Here is a 17,324-nt window from a genome sequence, read left to right as displayed (position 1 = left end):
TTTCAGAAGAAATCTAACATTAATTATACAGAAACTTGGTTCAATCCTGACTTATGTGAAGTTTACTACCTTGGTTTCCACCACATGCTGCAGTTTGAAACCACGTGCAAATTATACCCTGTGTCGGCAATGTGCAGCTGCCAATTACTCTTTGAGTAATGTAATGGAGAAAACAATTGCTTCTCTCAGGAAATTATGTTAAACCCTGTGCAACAATCAGGAGCAATATGATGTTGCTATTCAGTTTACTTCTCTTCACTGCAGAGATTGAAAGCCTGAAAAACAATCTACTTACAACAGGTTAGGAACAAGCCAATACATAATTTCTTTCATATCTGGCTCTTTCTCTGCTTCATATAAATTATGGTCTTAATCCCAATCTGTTTATTATTTGAAATCATCACAGTGTATGCATGATTGCCCCCCCACCATGGTCCAGCAAACTCTGGCTTTATAAGGTATTGGCCATACTACACAGAGTATTATGAATCTATTTGGGCCCCTTATATAAGAAAAGAAGTGCTGACATTGGACACCGTCCAGCAAAGATTCATAAAAATAATCTTGGGAATGAAAGGGTTGATGAATGAGGACAATGAGGAGTTTTGAAGAATGAGGGGAATCTCATTGAAAACCCTACTGTATATTGAAAACCCTAGATAGTGTGGACGGTGAGAGGGTATTTCCTGTGGTGGAGTGTCTAGGACCATTGAACCATTGCCTCAGAATCCAAGGGCATCGCTTTAGAAGAGGATGATAAACTTGTGGAATTCATTGGCAAGGACAGCTATGGAGCCCCAAGTCATCGGGTTAACTTAAAGTGGTGGTTGATAAATTCTGTATAGTAACAGCCCAAGGGTTATGGAGAAGGCAGGAGAATGGGATTGAGAGAGATGTTAACCAGCCATAATGGAATGACACAGCAGACTCAATAGACTCATTCTGCTCCTGTGTCTTATAGTTTAATGGTCTTCCAGCCATTCCTGTTTAGGATGGCCAGGCAATGATTTGTTCCATGCCCCTTAGGCAAGGAAGGAAAATAAAGTATAGGGTTTTACTACTTGTTTCAACTCTAATTTCGCTCCAGGGTTGTGGCAGAGAAAGCAATGGAAACTGAAGTATTGTTTGCAAAAGTGGGACAGATGGAACAATACTTACAGATTACAATTTCAATCATTAATGTTGGACATACTACTGCAGGGAAATCAAATGAAAATACAAAACAATTAAAAACAATACCAGATATTTAAGGACTGGCAAACTACAGGAAAAATATCTAGCTAACTATTTTAATTTTGTTATTTTGTTGAGAAAATGGTGATTAGTTGATTGCTATAATGCATTTGATGTAGTACACTCTGATTTTAGCAAGGCTCCATATGAAATTCCATGGGTGCATATTCAGGAATAAAAAAAAAACATAATGCAACAGTAAAATACCAATCTATTGAAATGCAGATCAATAGACTACAGTAATGGAGGTCTTGTTGATTGGATGGCTCTGTTTTCCGGTTTGTAACTAGTGTACTTTACATCTTACAAATTAATACATTATTTGTAAGTAAGTGTAATGACAAGGATTTTGAATTTCTTTGATCATACCATAGTTTTAAATGTCATTGATGGTGGAATATATTAGGTTAAGTGATGTAGAAATAAGAATCATTGGAAATAGTGTAAATAAATTTTGAAAGGAATATTATGCTAATATGAAGAATTCCTATTATTCATAGTGTGTTTCCAATAATCTTTAAAGATAGCAGGAGAAGTGATTATAAAGTATAATGGAAGGTGGCCTTTGTCATTTAAAAAATTTATGAAATCATTTTTCGGCCAAAGTTACTACAAAGAACAGTTGCGTCTGCAGTATACTATCACTGCAGAACTTGTATGTGTCCAGAACAATGAGGCTGGCAGGAAAAAAATACTCCAGACTCTACACATGCTGCAAGCTGCCTTTTCCAAATGTTTCCTTCCAGAAAGTATTATAGGACTTTTAAAATAAAACCTTAATGCCATCTGAAATTTTTCTTCCCCCAGGTTAACCATTCTATTAACCCCCCCCCCACTCTACCCCAGTGCCACCTACCTTTTAACCATGATACCCTGCCTCACTGTCACTGCACTGGAAACACTTTAAACCACTTTTTGTAATGATTTTACATTGTAAATACATGCTGGATATTAATGTATTTATGCACATTTTATTCCATATTTGTACTTTAACCTAACTTTATATTTATTTAATTCATTTAGTCTTTATAATTGCTGAATGTTGTTGCTTTTTGTTGCATGGTGCACCCTGAACAACACACCACAGAAAAAACCGAACATTTGTCTATGTACATGCCAAATAAAGTTGATCCTTAAACTCTGGGCATTGTATTACTCGAAAGATGCAACATTATTAGAAATTGCAGAGTTTATTGCTAAGGCTGGAGAATTGACATCGCCAAAAGAATACATCCCTAAACAGTTCATTTTTGGGAAAGGGATTGAGGATAACTTTGTGTGGGTTCTGAGGTGGGTGATGCAGCTAGCGTGGAAGTAGAATGCCTAGCACATGTAATCAGGGGAACCCCCAGTGGGGTGATTGGGTAGGTACTACAGGGGAAGGTGAGCTCGGCTCTTCTTTGCAGGGCTTTGTGAATTTACAGGACCATCCCTGTTGAACATTTGCTATTTATGTCAGTCATGGGTGACTAAGAATTTTACATGATTCTTCAAAGAGACATTGGTCATATCCTTGAGATAAGCTTCTGTCCTTTGACCATATGACAATGAAGCAGAATCCCACTCAACCCCATACACCTGCCTTCTCACCAAATTCTTCCAGCAATGGTTTATCTTGTAGAAGTTAGAATGGAGTTGCCTGCTTCAGTGCTCTGGTATCTCAATTTAAAATAACATGGTCTGACCATCACAGTCAGTGTATTTCATTCTTGCTTATCCTGCAAATGTGTTTGGAGGATTTTGTGGACAGAACGTTGATATCTGCAAAGTAAGGGGAATTCCCTGCTGCAGAAACTACATCTTTCTGATTGGCAGGATGAAGGCAAAGAAAGCAACTCTCATTAGATCAGGAACTTTGCGTCAGATTTAACACGATCAAATGGAGTACTCAAGTAGTGGATTGTAGTTCGTGTTGTACGTGTGACTCGCAAAACCATTTTATGTTGTTGCAATTAAATTTACTCTTTTGTTTACTTCTATTTATATCAGCTTAGGTGAACCAATGTATTCATAAGCACAAGTATGAAACATTTGCCTGAAATGTTTGCCTTTGTTCAGTTTACTAAACTTAGGTCCAACAGCACTAGGTTCAGGAAAAGTACCCTTCAACCACCCTGCGCCTCAACCAAAGTGGATAACTTCACTTACCTCAACACTGAACTGATTTCACAATCAATACCGTCTCTTTCAAATGCTTTACATCTCTTGTTCTCGAAATTACTTATTAATTGATTTATTTATCTATCTAGCCATTTACTTAGATTTACATTTTTATTATTTTTTATTTGTATTTGCACAGATTGTCTTCTTTTGCACATTGGTTGTTTGTCAATCTTCCTTTCTGTGTAGTTTTTAATTGATTCAATTGTATTTCTTTGAGCTACTATGATTCACTGCAAGAAAATTAATCTCAGGATAGCATATGGTGACTATATGTACTTTCATAATGAATCTTCTTTGTACTTAAACTTAAAGGATCACTATAGTGATGAAAATAAACAATGAAGCAACAGCCAGCCAGCACATAGATGAATCCTCAGGGGCTCATAAGAAGCAAAGCCTTTTTAAAGAATGGGAAATGTTGTCCCATAAAGGGCAATGCAAACTCACGAGTTAAAATACACGTGCTGTTTTCTCTAATACACAGGAGAAGTGTTGCACCAACAAGAGAAAGGTAACTGTGTCATATCGCTAGTCAAGGATGAGGTAATTAATACAATATCGTGGATCACTTTTGGTAATATTTTTTAATAGGCAGAGCTATGCTGGTAAATGGTGGCCATTCACCATGCAAATGAGTTCTGGACATTTATCCATTCATAACCAAATGGGAAAATCCCAATAGTGCAGTTAGCCTTTCCATGGAATTTATCACGGATATAAAAATTACTCAACGTACAAGATGGGGTATCAAGTGGTGGATCTTATGAATATGGACTCCACACTACGTCAGGAGTGCAATAGAGTTCCAAATGACTATATGACATAGGGGCAAAATTGGGCCTTTGGCCCTCGTGCCTGTTCTGACATTCCACCATGGGTCATTTATTATCTCATTCTCCTGCCTTCTCCCCTGACCTTTGATGCCCTGACTAATAAGGAACCTATCAACTTCCATTTCAAATACACCCAATGACTCCACCTCCAAGGCCATCTGTGGCAAAGATCCCAAAAGGATTCACCATTTCTCCCCCTCTATGTTGTAAAGGAACATCCTTCTATTCTGTTTCTAGTCTCACCCAGTAGTCAGGGAGAAAGAAATGGAGATAAGACAAGCTAGCCAATAATATAAAAGAGAATACAAAAGTTTTTTTCAGATATATAAAGAGTAAAAACGAGGCAAGAATGGATATCAAACCACTGGAAAATGACACTGGAGAGGTAGAAATAAGGAACAAAGGAATGGTGGACAAAGTATTTTGTGTCAGTCTTCACTGTGCAAGGCACTAGCAGTATGCCAAAAGTGCCAGAGTGACCGAGGGCGAAATTGAGTACTGTTGCTCTTATTATGGTGAAGGTGCTTGGGGAGCTGATAAGCCTGAAGGTAGGCAAGTCATTTCAACCCGATGGAATACAACCCAGGGTTCTGAAAGAGGTAGCTGAAGGGATTGTGGAGGCATTACTAATGATCTTTCAAGAATCACTAGAATGTCGAATTGTTCCTGATGAATGGAAACTTGTAAATGCCACTGCACTCTTTAAAAGAGGAGCCAAAAGAGGTTCATGAGAATGACCTCAGGAATGAAAGTGTGAACATGTGAGGCGCCTCTGATGACCTTGGGCCTCTACTTGATTGAGTTTAGGAGAATGAGGGTGGATGTCATTGAAACTTCTTGAATATTGAATGGCCTAGGTAGAATAAATGTGGAGAAGATGTTTCTTATAGTGGAGGAGTCTAAGATCAGAGGACACAGCCTCAGAACTGAGGGATGTCCATTTAGAACAGAGATGAGGAAAATTTTCCTTCACCTGAGGTTGGTGAATCTGTGGAATTCATTTCCATGGACTGCTGTGTAGGCCAAGTTAGTGGGTATACTGAAGGTTGAGGTTGATAGGCGCTTGATTAAATCAGGGTGTCAGGTTTTATGGAGAGACGACAGGAGAATGGAGTTAAGATGAACAACAAATCAGCCATGATGGACTGGCTGAATGGCCTAATTTGGCTCCTATGTCTTATGCTCTTAAACTAGGGTTTATATTTCCAGTTACCTCTTCAGCATTGATCAGATGTTTTAGCTCATCTAGTCCATACCAAACTATTTTTCTGCCTATTCTTATCAACCTGCACCCTACCATAGTCCTCCAGACCCATCCTATCCAAGTTTCTCTTAAATGGTGAAATCACCCCCACTGGCAGATCATTCCACTCTCATGACTCTGAGTGAACCAGTTCCCATTCATGTTCCCCTTAAACATTTCATCCCTTTAACCATTTCACCCTTGACCCTTAACCCATGACCTCTAGTTCCAGTCTGACTCAGTCTCAGTGCAAAAAGCCTGCTTGCATTTACCCTATCTATATTCCACATAATTTTGAATACCTCTATCAAATCTCCCCTCATTCTCCTACCCTCTGGGGAATAACCTAGTCAACCTATTCTTTCAAACACATCCTCAATTCTCAGCAACATTCTCATAAATTTTCTCTGCACTCTTTCAATGAAGAATCAGGCCAAAAAGTGGAGTTGAAACAAGATCCTTTATATCTTCAGTCTGACACACTCTCAACTGAGCTATTTCGGCTAAGGTTTCAAAAGAAAATATTGTAACATTTTGGAATCAGAAACATAAACAAAAATACCTGTATTACACAGCAGAAAAAGCAGTGCCTGTTTTGAAAGATCTTCTCTCCACTTCCTTTCCACTCCTCATGAGCATATACCTCTGATTATGTCATCCCATCCTGACAAGCTTTGGCTCCTTCAGTGTATCAGAGAGAATTCTCGCTTGAAAGCCTTGCAGGATTTGTGAATTTCTGGTAATGTTGTGGTAAGCATATCTTAACTCTGGCAATTTGTATTCCTGCGAATTCACATAAGATCCAAGTGGGGATGGACATGAGGATTTCTAGCTGTGATATTTTGTAATTCAGCAAATTGGGAAAATTACCATACTCAGCAAATTGCAAGAATCTTGTAATTATTGTGAATTACAAGTTTGTAAATTGCAATAATCTTGTGTACAAGATTCAGAAGGTTGAGATGAAACTTGAAGAAAATAAAACTTAGATGCACCTCATGTTCAAATAAAAGGGAACTTGTTGATAACAGGGGAGTAAACTTGGACAAAGCCAGATACTGTGTAACAACACTCTATCAGCATTTCTTCATTTAATATGCTCACCACACTTTTTTCAGAGATAGCAAGTTTGAAAAATGATCTTAAAGAGGCAGGTAAGCAATAAATAACAAATGTACTTATATCAATGACCTACTTATATCAATGTGGTTCCATTGTTTAAAAAGGGTTCTAGAAGGAAGCCTAGCAATTATAGACCTGTCAGTTTGACATCAGTGGTGGGTAAATTAATGGAAAGTATTCTTAGAGATAGTATTTATAATTATCTGGATAGACGGGATCTGATTAGAAGTAGCCAGCACGGATTTGTGCGTGGAAGGTCATGTTTGACAAACCTTATTGAATTTTTTGAAGAAGTTACGAGGAACGTTGACGAGGGTAAGGCAGTGGATGTAGTCTATATGGACTTCAGCAAAGCCTTTGACAAAGTTCCACATGGAAGGTTAGTTAAGAAGGTTCAGTCATTAGGTATTAATGCTGGAGTAATAAAATGGATTCAACAGTGGCTAGATGGGAGATGCCAGAGAGTAGTGGTGGATAATTGTTTATCGGGATGGAGGCCGGTGACTAGTGGGGTGCCTCAGGGATCTGTTTTGGGCCCAATGCTGTTTGTAATATACATAAATGATCTGGATGATGGGGTGGTAAATTGGATTAGTAAGTATGCCAATGATACTAAGGTAGGAGGTGTTGTGGATAATGAGGTGGGTTTTCAAAGCTTGCAGGGAGATTTATGCCGGTTAGAAGAATGGGCTGAACGTTGGCAGATGGAGTTTAATGCTGAGAAGTGTGAGGTTCTACATTTTGGCAGGAATAATCCAAATAGAACATACAGGGTAAATGGTAGGGCATTGAGGAATGCAGAGGAACAGAGAGATCTAGGAATAACTGTGCATAGTTCCCTGAAAGTGGAGTGTCATGTAGATAGGGTGGTGAAGAGGGCTTTTGGAACGCTGGCCTTTATAAATCAAAGCATTGAGTACAGAAGTTGGGATATAATGCTAAAGTTGTACAAGGCATTGGTAAGGCCAAATTTGGAATATTGTGTGCAGTTCTGGTCACCGAATTATAGGAAAGATATCAATAAATTAGAGAGAGTGCAGAGACGATTTACTAGGATGTTACCTGGGTTTCAGCAATTAAGTTACAGAGAAAGGTTGAACAAGTTAGGTCTCTATTCATTGGAGCGTAGAAGGTTGAGGGGGGATTTGATCGAGGTATTTAAAATTTTGAGAGGGATAGATAGAGTTGACATGAATAGGCTGTTTCCATTGCGAGTAGGGGAGATTCAAACGAGAGGACATGATTTGAGAGTTAGGGGGCTGAAGTTTAAGGGAAACACGAGGGGGTATTTCTTTACTCAGAGAGTGATAGCTGTGTGGAATGAGCTTCCTGTAGAAGTAGTAGAGGCCAGTTCAGTTGTGTCATTTAAGGTAAAATTGGATAGGTATATGGACAGGAAAGGAGTGGAGGGTTATGGGCTGAGTGCGGGTACGTGGGACTAGGTGAGATTAAGGGTTCAGCACGGACTAGGAGGGCCAAGATGGCCTGTTTCCGTGCTGTGATTGTTATATGGTTATATGGTTATACTTTAAATTATTAATTTAATAGTGTCAGTTATCACAGATGGGTTGTTTCAATTGTTCAGTTGCCTACTTCAATTATTTATGACCTATAATGTCTCCAGCAGAGAATTGCTTCAATCACTCTCTGTTTCTGACAACTTTTTCCAAAGGTTTCCAAACACAATTGTTTCAGTTTGGCTTCTACAGTTCAGTAGTAGTTTGTTTTTCACTGACATCTTCGATCGAGCATTGGCGCTTCTTCCTTCAAGTTATTACCAATAATCCAAATTAGATTCTTTCCAAGGAAAAGAAACATGACCAGTTCATCAATTCTTCAACATCATGGCTCTCAGTGACAATGATCAGTTGGTCTTGATTTGCCGTCCTTTGCTTACACTCATCTATTATTCTTAAAAGTATCGTTTGAAGCCAAGACAATTTCTGTCAGTCCAACCAATGCTAGAATATCATTTATGTGATCATTTGTGTTTGCTTTTACTGTAGAGCTTAGGTGATTTCCAGACCATATTTAAAAATCCTGAAGGTGCTCTTTGTTGATGGGTACCCAAGATAGAGCCAGGAAGTGGTGCCTTTGGATACAGCTGCAAAGGGAGTTATCTACTGTAGCTGAAATCCACAGACACTGCCATGTGTACTTCAGTAAGCAATACAAAAAGTTTTAAGATTTTTAAAAAAGCTAAAAATCGATCTGCACCACTGATTTAATACACTATTTATTTAATTTCTATATATGTAACAAATTTCATATATTAAAAAAAAATCACCACATATGCCATAGATATTAAACCTGATTCTGTTCCTGGCTTGTTGATTCTGTTCCCTGTACCTTGATTTTACTCTGGATTTCAAACATTTGCAGAATCTCTTGTGTTTGAGGCTATTCTTTCCATCCTCTCATCAAATGAACAGAATTGTGAATAAAACAAATTCTCCAGACCAGCTCGTTGCATCCTCTTAAATTACCCGCTATGTCCCAAATCAAGGACAATATTCCTGCAATACAACATGAAAATTGACAGTTCAAAGTTCATGCCCAATTAAATTAAAATGCAGCATCAGTTATTTTTTTTAATTCTGTGTTTTAATTTTCTTTTTACAGAAGATGGACTCCATCAGAAAGGAAGAGGTAAATGTGATTTACTGCCCTGAAACTGCCTTTTCTGGGAAGCACTATAGGACAATTAAAACCAAAAATTCGTGCCTTTTTAAATGTTTCAACCCCCTGGCCATTAATATGATACCATTCTAGTTAGATACCCCACACCCCGTCCCTCTATCTATTACCCTGTCATCACTTTAAACCACTTTTTAATATAATTGTTACATTGCAAAGGGTTAATGTATGGGACCATTTTATGGCTCTGGTTCATGAAAATATAAACTAAGTGGGTATTTTAATTGTTCTATTCATGACCATCTGACTATAAGATATAGGAAAAGAATGAGGGCATTTGGCCCATCATGTCATAGTGGGGGCATTGGGAACGGACCCAAATGCAAGACACAGAAACTGAACTACCAGGAACAGGTCTAGACATGAGAAGGAAGCAAGGAAAGTGGGGAAGAAAGGATACTGGACATAACACAGGCCCTGGACAATACAAGGTATCCAGGCCTGGGCTAGGACTTACTAGGATAGCAGAACCAGGACCTGGAACTTGGAGCCTGGGTCTGGACTCCGAGCCAGAGATTGGACAAGGACCCAGAGCCTGGGTCTTGACTCGGGCTGAAGTGGGACCTGGACGAGGACATGACGAGGCTAGGGTTCTTCGAAGCTTGGGTCTAGACTCCCAGCCAGAGATTGGACAAGGACCCAGAGCCTGGGTCTTGACTCGGGCTGAAGTGGGACCTGGACGAGGACATGACGAGGCTAGGGTTCTTCGAAGCTTGGGTCTAGACTCCCAGCCAGAGACTGGGCAAGGACCCAGAACCTAGGTCTTGACTTGGGCTCGGACTCCAGAACTAGGCGAAGACAAGACGTGGCTACAGGATGAGGAGAGGCAACAGGACAGGATGTGGGGGCAGGATGCGGGACTCCAGGGCTGGATGAGGCAAGGCCACAGGACTGGATGTGAGACTCCTGGACAGGACAAGGGAACCCCAGCACTGGGCTGGGTGAGGCACATGGACAAAACAAGAACATAAAGCCGTGGTTTGGACAGGACAAGGTTTTTGGACATGACTAGGACTGGACGAGACCCCGAAGCCTTGACTTGGTCGAGAAAGAGACAGGAACGCAGAGCCTTGGTCGAGGGTGAGACAGGAACGCAGAGCCTTGGTCGAGGGTGAGACAGGAACGCAGAGCCTTGGTCGAGGGTGAGACAGGAACGCAGAGCCTTGGTCGAGGGTGAGACAGGAACGCAGAGCCTTGGTCGAGGGTGAGACAGGAACGCAGAGCCTTGGTCGAGGGTGAGACAGGAACGCAGAGCCTTGGTCGAGGGTGAGACAGGAACGCAGAGCCTTGGTCGAGGGTGAGACAGGAACGCAGAGCCTTGGTCGAGGGTGAGACAGGAACGCAGAGCCTTGGTCGAGGGTGAGACAGGAACGCAGAGCCTTGGTCGAGGGTGAGACAGGAACGCAGAGCCTTGGTCGAGGGTGAGACAGGAACGCAGAGCCTTGGTCGAGGGTGAGACAGGAACGCAGAGCCTTGGTCGAGGGTGAGACAGGAACGCAGAGCCTTGGTCGAGGGTGAGACAGGAACGCAGAGCCTTGGTCGAGGGTGAGACAGGAACGCAGAGCCTTGGTCGAGGGTGAGACAGGAACGCAGAGCCTTGGTCGAGGGTGAGACAGGAACATGGAACACAGAGCCAGGACCCCTCCTTGGGTACAGGGCATGGCACCAAGACTCATTACACAGCATGCAGAATACGACGAGATGATTGCCAACACAAGGTAGCGGCAGACAGCCGGACCTACCTAGCGAAGGTGTGGACACAGACAGTTCCCAACACTAGGTAGCAGCAAACAGCTGGACCCATCTAGCAAAGGCGTAGAAACATAAACAGTTCAAAACAATGAAAGACAGTTCCTATCTTGCTCCGGTGGTTGAACTTGACAGCAGTGAAGGCAAAGGTTACAGGTGAGGCAACACTCCAGGCAAAGCAAGGCTCTAGGTGAGGCAAGGCAAGGCCAGGCAAGAATCCAGGCGATGTGAAGCACAGCTCAAGGAGAGGCTCAGCTCCAGGAGGAAGGTGAAAGGAAGGGATACAGGCAGGAGTTTGGACAGGAACAATCCAGCAGCCAGAGGCTGAATCCTGAAACTATTTATGAAGCCAGCCCAAATGAGAATCAGCTGCCTCAACAGAAACTGGGGAAAACCAGAAAACCTGGAATAAGGAGCATGGACTGGACCATGAACTGGAATATGGATTTCATGGACCGGACCATGACACATCGAGTATATTCTGCCATTTCATCATAGCTGATCCATTTTCCCTCTCAGCCTCAATCTCCCGCCTTCTGCCCGGATTCCTTCAAGCCCTGATTAATGAAGCAACTATCAACCTCTGACCTAAATATACCCAGAGTATTGGCTTCCACAGCCACTTGTGGCAATGAATTCCACAGATTCATCATCCTCTGGCAAAAGATATTCCTCCTCATCTCTGCTCTAAAAGGACACCCCACTATTTGCTGGTCTTAGAATTTCCCCACCATCAGAAACGTCCTCTCCACATCCACACTATCAAGCCTTTAACATTTGATAGGTTTCAATGAAGTCACCTCTCATTCAAATGTTATGACAAGCCTTTCAATCCCGGAATTATTTTTGCAAACTTTCTTTGAAAACCTTTCTAATATCAGCACATTATTTATAGACAGGGGGCCCAGAACAACTCAACAATACTCCAAGTGAGGTCTCACAGTTCCTTTATAAAGCTTCAGAACTACATCCTTGATTTTATAATCTAGTCTTCTTGATATGGATGTTAATATCACAATCCCCTTCCCCACCACCAACTCACCTGCAAATTAACCTTTAGGGAATCCTGCACAAGAACTTCCAAGTCATTTTGCACCTCAGATGTTTGAATTTTTCTGAAATAATCTGCCTTTTATTTTGTCTACCAAAGTGCATAACCATACACTGCTGGACATTGTATTCCATCTGCCACTTCATTGCACATTCTATTAATCTGTCTAGGTCCTTTTGTCACCACCCTACTTCCTCAAAAATACCTGCCTGGCTACCATCTTTGTATCGTCTGCAAACTTTCCCACAAAGCCATCAATTCTATCATCCAAATCATTGACATATAACGTAATAAGAATCGGTCCCCACACAGAATCCTGTGAACACTAGCCACCAGCAGCTAACCAGAAAAGGCTCCCTTTATTCCCACTATTTGCTTCCTGCCAAATAGCCACCATTTTAGCCAAACTAGTATCTTTCCTGTAATACTATGGGCTCTTAACTTGTTAAGCAGCCTCATGTGTGACACCTTGTCAAAGGCCTTCTGAAAATTCAAGTACACAACATCAACCAATTCTCCTTTGTCTATTCTGCTTGTTATTTCTTCAAAGAATTCCAACAGATTTGTCAGACAAGATTTTCCCTCGAGGAAATCATGCTGATTATGGCCTATTTTATCATGCACTTTCAAGTACCACAAAACCACATCTTTAACTATTGACTCTAATGTCTTCCCAACCACGGAGTTCAGACTAGCCTGTATTTTCTTTTCTTCTGCCTCTCTCACTTTCTGAAGAGTAGAGACACATTTGAAATTTTCTAGTCCTCCAAAACAAATGCCAGAATCTGGTGATTCTTCTAAGATCATTACCAACACCTTTCTTTTACACTATATGTACCTGAAGAAACTTCTGGTATCCAATTGGCTAGCCTACTTTTGTATTCCATCTTTCCCTTCTTAATGACCTTCAGTTGCTTTCTGTTGATTTTTAAAAGATTCCCAATCATTTAATTTCCTACTAATTTTTGCTCCATTGTATTCCCTCTCTTTATCCATTATAGACAATAGACAATAGGTGCAGAAGTAGACCATTCGGCCCCTCGAGTCTGCACCGCCATTCTGAGATCATGGCTGATCATTCACTATCAATACCCAGTCCCTGCCTTGTCCCCATATCCCTTGATTCCCCTATCCATCGGATATCTATCTAGCTCCTTCTTGAAAGCATCCAGAGAATTGGCCTCCACCATCTTCCGAGGCAGTGCATTCCACACCTCCACAACTCTCTGGGAGAAGAAGTTCTTCCTCAACTCTGTTTTAAATAACTGACCTCTTATTCTCAATCCATGCTCTCTGGTACTGGACTCTCCAAACATCTGGAACATATTTCCTGCCTCAATCCTATCAAATCCTTTAATTATCTTAAACGTTTCAATCAGATCCCCTCTCAATCTCCTCAATTCCAGTGTGTACAAGCCCAATCTCTCTGCGTAAGACAGCCCTGCCATCCCAGGAATCAACCTAGTGAATCTACGCTGCACTTCCTCAATTACCAGAATGTCCTTCCTCAAACCTGGAGACCAAAACTGTACACAATATTCCAGGTGTGGTCTCACCAGGGCCCTGTACAAATGCAAAAGGATATCCTTGCTCTTGTACTCAATTCCCCTTGTAATAAAGGCCAACATTCCATTTGCCCTCTTCACTGCCTGTTGCACTTGCTCATTCACCTTCATTGACTGATGAACTAGGACTCCTAGGTCTCTTTGCATTTCTCCCTTACTAATGCTGGCTTTAGCTTCTCTTGTTAGCCATGCTTATGTCATCTTGCCTTTACAATAGCTCTTCCTCTTCGGGATGTATATATCCTGTGCCTTCCAAGTTGTTTCCAGAAATTTTAGCCATTCTGGCTCTGTCACCTCCCTAACATTCTCCTTTTCTGATCAATTCTGGCAAGCTCCCCTCTCATGTCTCTGTAATCCCCTTTACTCCACTGTAATTCTGATAGGTCTGACTTTACTTTCTCCTCAAATTTCAGAGTGAATTCTATAATATTTTCATTACCCACCTCTCAAGGTCCCTTTACCTTAAGCTCCCAGAATTCTGGTTCTTTGCACAACACCCAATCCAGAATAGCTGATCCCCTAGTGGGCTCAACCATGAGCTGCTCTTATATATTGGTGAGACCCGAAGCAGACTGGGAGACCGTTTCGTTGAACACCTACCCCCTGTCCTCCAGAAAAAGCAGGATATCCCAGTGGCCACACATTTTAATTCCACGCCCCATTCCCATTCTGATATGTCTATCCATGGCCTCATCTACTGTCAAGATGAAGCCACACTCAGGTTGGAGGAACAACACCTTATATTCCATCTGGGTAGCCTCTAGCCTGATGGCATGAACATCGATAACTTCCATTAATGCCCCTCCCCCCTTTCTTACCCCATCCCTGATTTATTTATTTCCATGCCCCTTTTTCTCTTTCTGCCTGTTCTCTATCTCTCTCTGGTGCTCCCCTCCCCCTTTCTTTCTCCCTAGGCCTCCCATCCCATGATCCTCTCTTCTCCAGCTCTGTATCCCTTTTGCCAATCATCTTTCCAGCTCTCAGCTTCACCCCACCCCCTCCCATCTTCTCCTATCATTTTGCATTTTCCCCCTCCCCCTCCTACTTTCAAATATCTTACTATCTTTTCTTTCAGTTAGTTCTGATGAAGGGTCTCGGCCCAGAATGTCAACAGTGTTTCTTCCTATATAGATGCTGCCTGGCCTGCTGCGTTCCACCAGCACTTTGTGTGTGTTGCTTAGATAGGTTCTTGATTAGCCAGGGCATCAAAGGGTATGGGGAGAGGGCAGGGGAGTGGGAATGACAGGAAGAATTGGATCAGCTCATGATTGAATGGTGGAGCGAGTCAATGGGCGAACGGGTTACTTCTGCTCCTATATCTTCTGGTCTCATTAGAGAGAGGAATAAACATATCAAAATGCATGCACAAGTTCACATTTCTTCCATCATGTAAAAAAAAGGAATATGAGAAAAATCTTTTATCGGGCATTTGTCCAAAATTGATTGTGTACTCAGCCTAATGTGTGCCTCACATCATCTTATGACAAACAAGGAGGCCGTTCTGTCGATCAATTATGAAACAACTTGTGCTAATAAAATTGCAAGTTTCAAATTAAACTTATTTAGATGTGGCACATGAATCTATTAGCACTTGTACCGTATCTGATCAATTGCAAGAACGTGGAGAGTGCACACGATCGACCGCGTGGTGAATCTATTGAGCTTCCTTTGTGCGGCGGCGGGGAGGCAAGAACAGGACAGGTGCGCATGTCTCTTCGGGCGCGGGCTTTCGAGTGCGCATGTCTCTTCGGGCGCGGGCTTTCGTGTGCGCATGTCTCTTCGGGCGCGGGCTTTCGTGTGCGCATGTCTCTTCGGGCGCGGGCCTTCGAGTGCGCATGTCTCTTCGGGCGCGGGCTTTCGAGTGCGCATGTCTCTTCGGGCGCGGGCCTTCGTGTGCGCATGTCTCTTCGGGCGCGGGCTTTCGAGTGCGCATGTCTCTTCGGGCGCGGGCTTTCGTGTGCGCATGTCTCTTCGGGCGCGGGCTTTCGAGTGCGCATGTCTCTTCGGGCGCGGGCCTTCGTGTGCGCATGTCTCTTCGGGCGCGGGCTTTCGAGTGCGCATGTCTCTTCGGCGCGGGCTTTCGAGTGCGCATGTCTCTTCGGGCGCGGGCCTTCGTGTGCGCATGTCTCTTCGGGCGCGGGCCTTCGTGTGCGCATGTCTCTTCGGGCGCGGGCCTTCGTGTGCGCATGTCTCTTCGGGCGCGGGCTTTCGTGTGCGCATGTCTCTTCGGGCGCGGGCCTTCGTGTGCGCATGTCTCTTCGGGCGCGGGCTTTCATCTGGGTGAGCCAGGCTCGGCGTTCCCTCGCTGTCGGTTGCTGAACATGACCGTTACTAACACGTTTCAGTAAAAGTGTTTAATCGTGCTACGCCATTGCTGTTTTTGCCCTGCGGATACACACGTAAGAGTACTGATGAAGAATTTTACATTGCCAAATACTTCCTTCCAGAGCTTGCCCGGCTAGAGGAGCAGTATAGTAAGTAACATGAATACCCAGAATTTTAAACTTGATACACGCAAACCGTTCTGAAAAGTGTTCGGGTCCCAGCATTGAGAATAAGTAGCTATTCTATTCCAAGCTCTGGCACAGGAGAGGGATTACCAGGTAACTGATTCAAGGATGCTCTCAACGCCTCTTTGAAAAGTTGCAACGTGCACACAGAACCATAGAAATTCTGTGTCAAACCTCCCAAAGCAGAGAAGGCACGCTGTGGTTGATACAACGAACTTAAATATTTTACGTCATTCTTCACTGTGGGAGGCACGAGCAGCCTGCCAGAAATTCGTAAGTGTCAATGGGCCGCAATGAATGTAGTTGCTATTAATAAGGAGAAGGTACTTGGGAATCTGAAAATTCTGATGGTAGATCCTGGACGAGAGTAGAGAAAGAGGTAGCTGAAGAGATTGGGGAGGCATTAGTACGCATAAAAAAAATAGAATATAGAAATCTACAGCACATTACAGGTCCTTTGGCCCACAATGTTGTGCCAACCACGTAACCTACCCTAGAAACGGACTAACATTTCCCTACCGTATAGTCCTCTATTTTTCCAAGCCCCATGTACCTGTCCAGGAGGAGTCTCTTATAAAACCTGATTGTATCTGCCGTCGCCGGCAGCCCATTCCACGCACCCTCCACTCTATGTGGAAAAACTTACCTCTAATCTATCTGCACCTTGATGTCTCTGTTACTATTGGGGGGGGGTCTATAAAAAAAACACCCAGTAGAGTTATTGCCCCCTTCCTGTTTCTGATTTCCACCCACAATAATTAAGTAGCCAATCTCTCCATGACATGCTCCTTTTCTGCAGCTGTGGCACTATCCTTGATTAGCAGTGCCACTCCCTTATCTCTTTTGTCTCCCTCCCTGTCTTTTTTGAAACATCTAAAGCCTGGCACACAACAACCATTCCTGCCCTTGAGACATGCATGACCAGAATGACATGGTTCCATGTATTGATCCATGCTCTAAATTCATCTGCCTTGTTTATGATACTCCTTGCATTAAGATAGACACCTCTCAAAACTATCTGGCTGAGTGCTTCTTTGTTCTATCATTACCCTACCTTGTAAGTTCCCTACAAGCTGTCACTACTTGTGCGGCAACTGCCCCATTCCCGGAAAAGATTCCAATGAACCAAGAACTTGAAACTCTGCCTCCTGCACCATT

At 42.6% G+C, this 17,324-nt stretch overlaps 1 protein-coding gene across 1 annotated transcript in view; it reads left to right on the top strand.

Moving 5' to 3' along the window:
- Positions 1-15,996: 15,996 nt before the first annotated feature.
- The window catches only part of LOC132381213 (E3 ubiquitin-protein ligase TRIM69-like), a 60,386-nt gene continuing 59,058 nt past the window's right edge, over positions 15,997-17,324 (top strand). The window contains exon 1 of the mRNA XM_059950537.1: positions 15,997-16,130. The gene's annotated coding sequence lies outside the window, so the exon portion shown is untranslated. The remainder of the gene's footprint in view (positions 16,131-17,324) is intronic.

Source organism: Hypanus sabinus, chromosome 25 (assembly GCF_030144855.1).
Source record: "Hypanus sabinus isolate sHypSab1 chromosome 25, sHypSab1.hap1, whole genome shotgun sequence".
In the NCBI taxonomy this organism is placed as follows: Eukaryota; Metazoa; Chordata; class Chondrichthyes; order Myliobatiformes; family Dasyatidae; genus Hypanus; species Hypanus sabinus.
The sequence above is the reverse complement of the archived record's forward strand: the minus strand, read 5'-3'. Positions and strand labels throughout refer to the sequence as shown.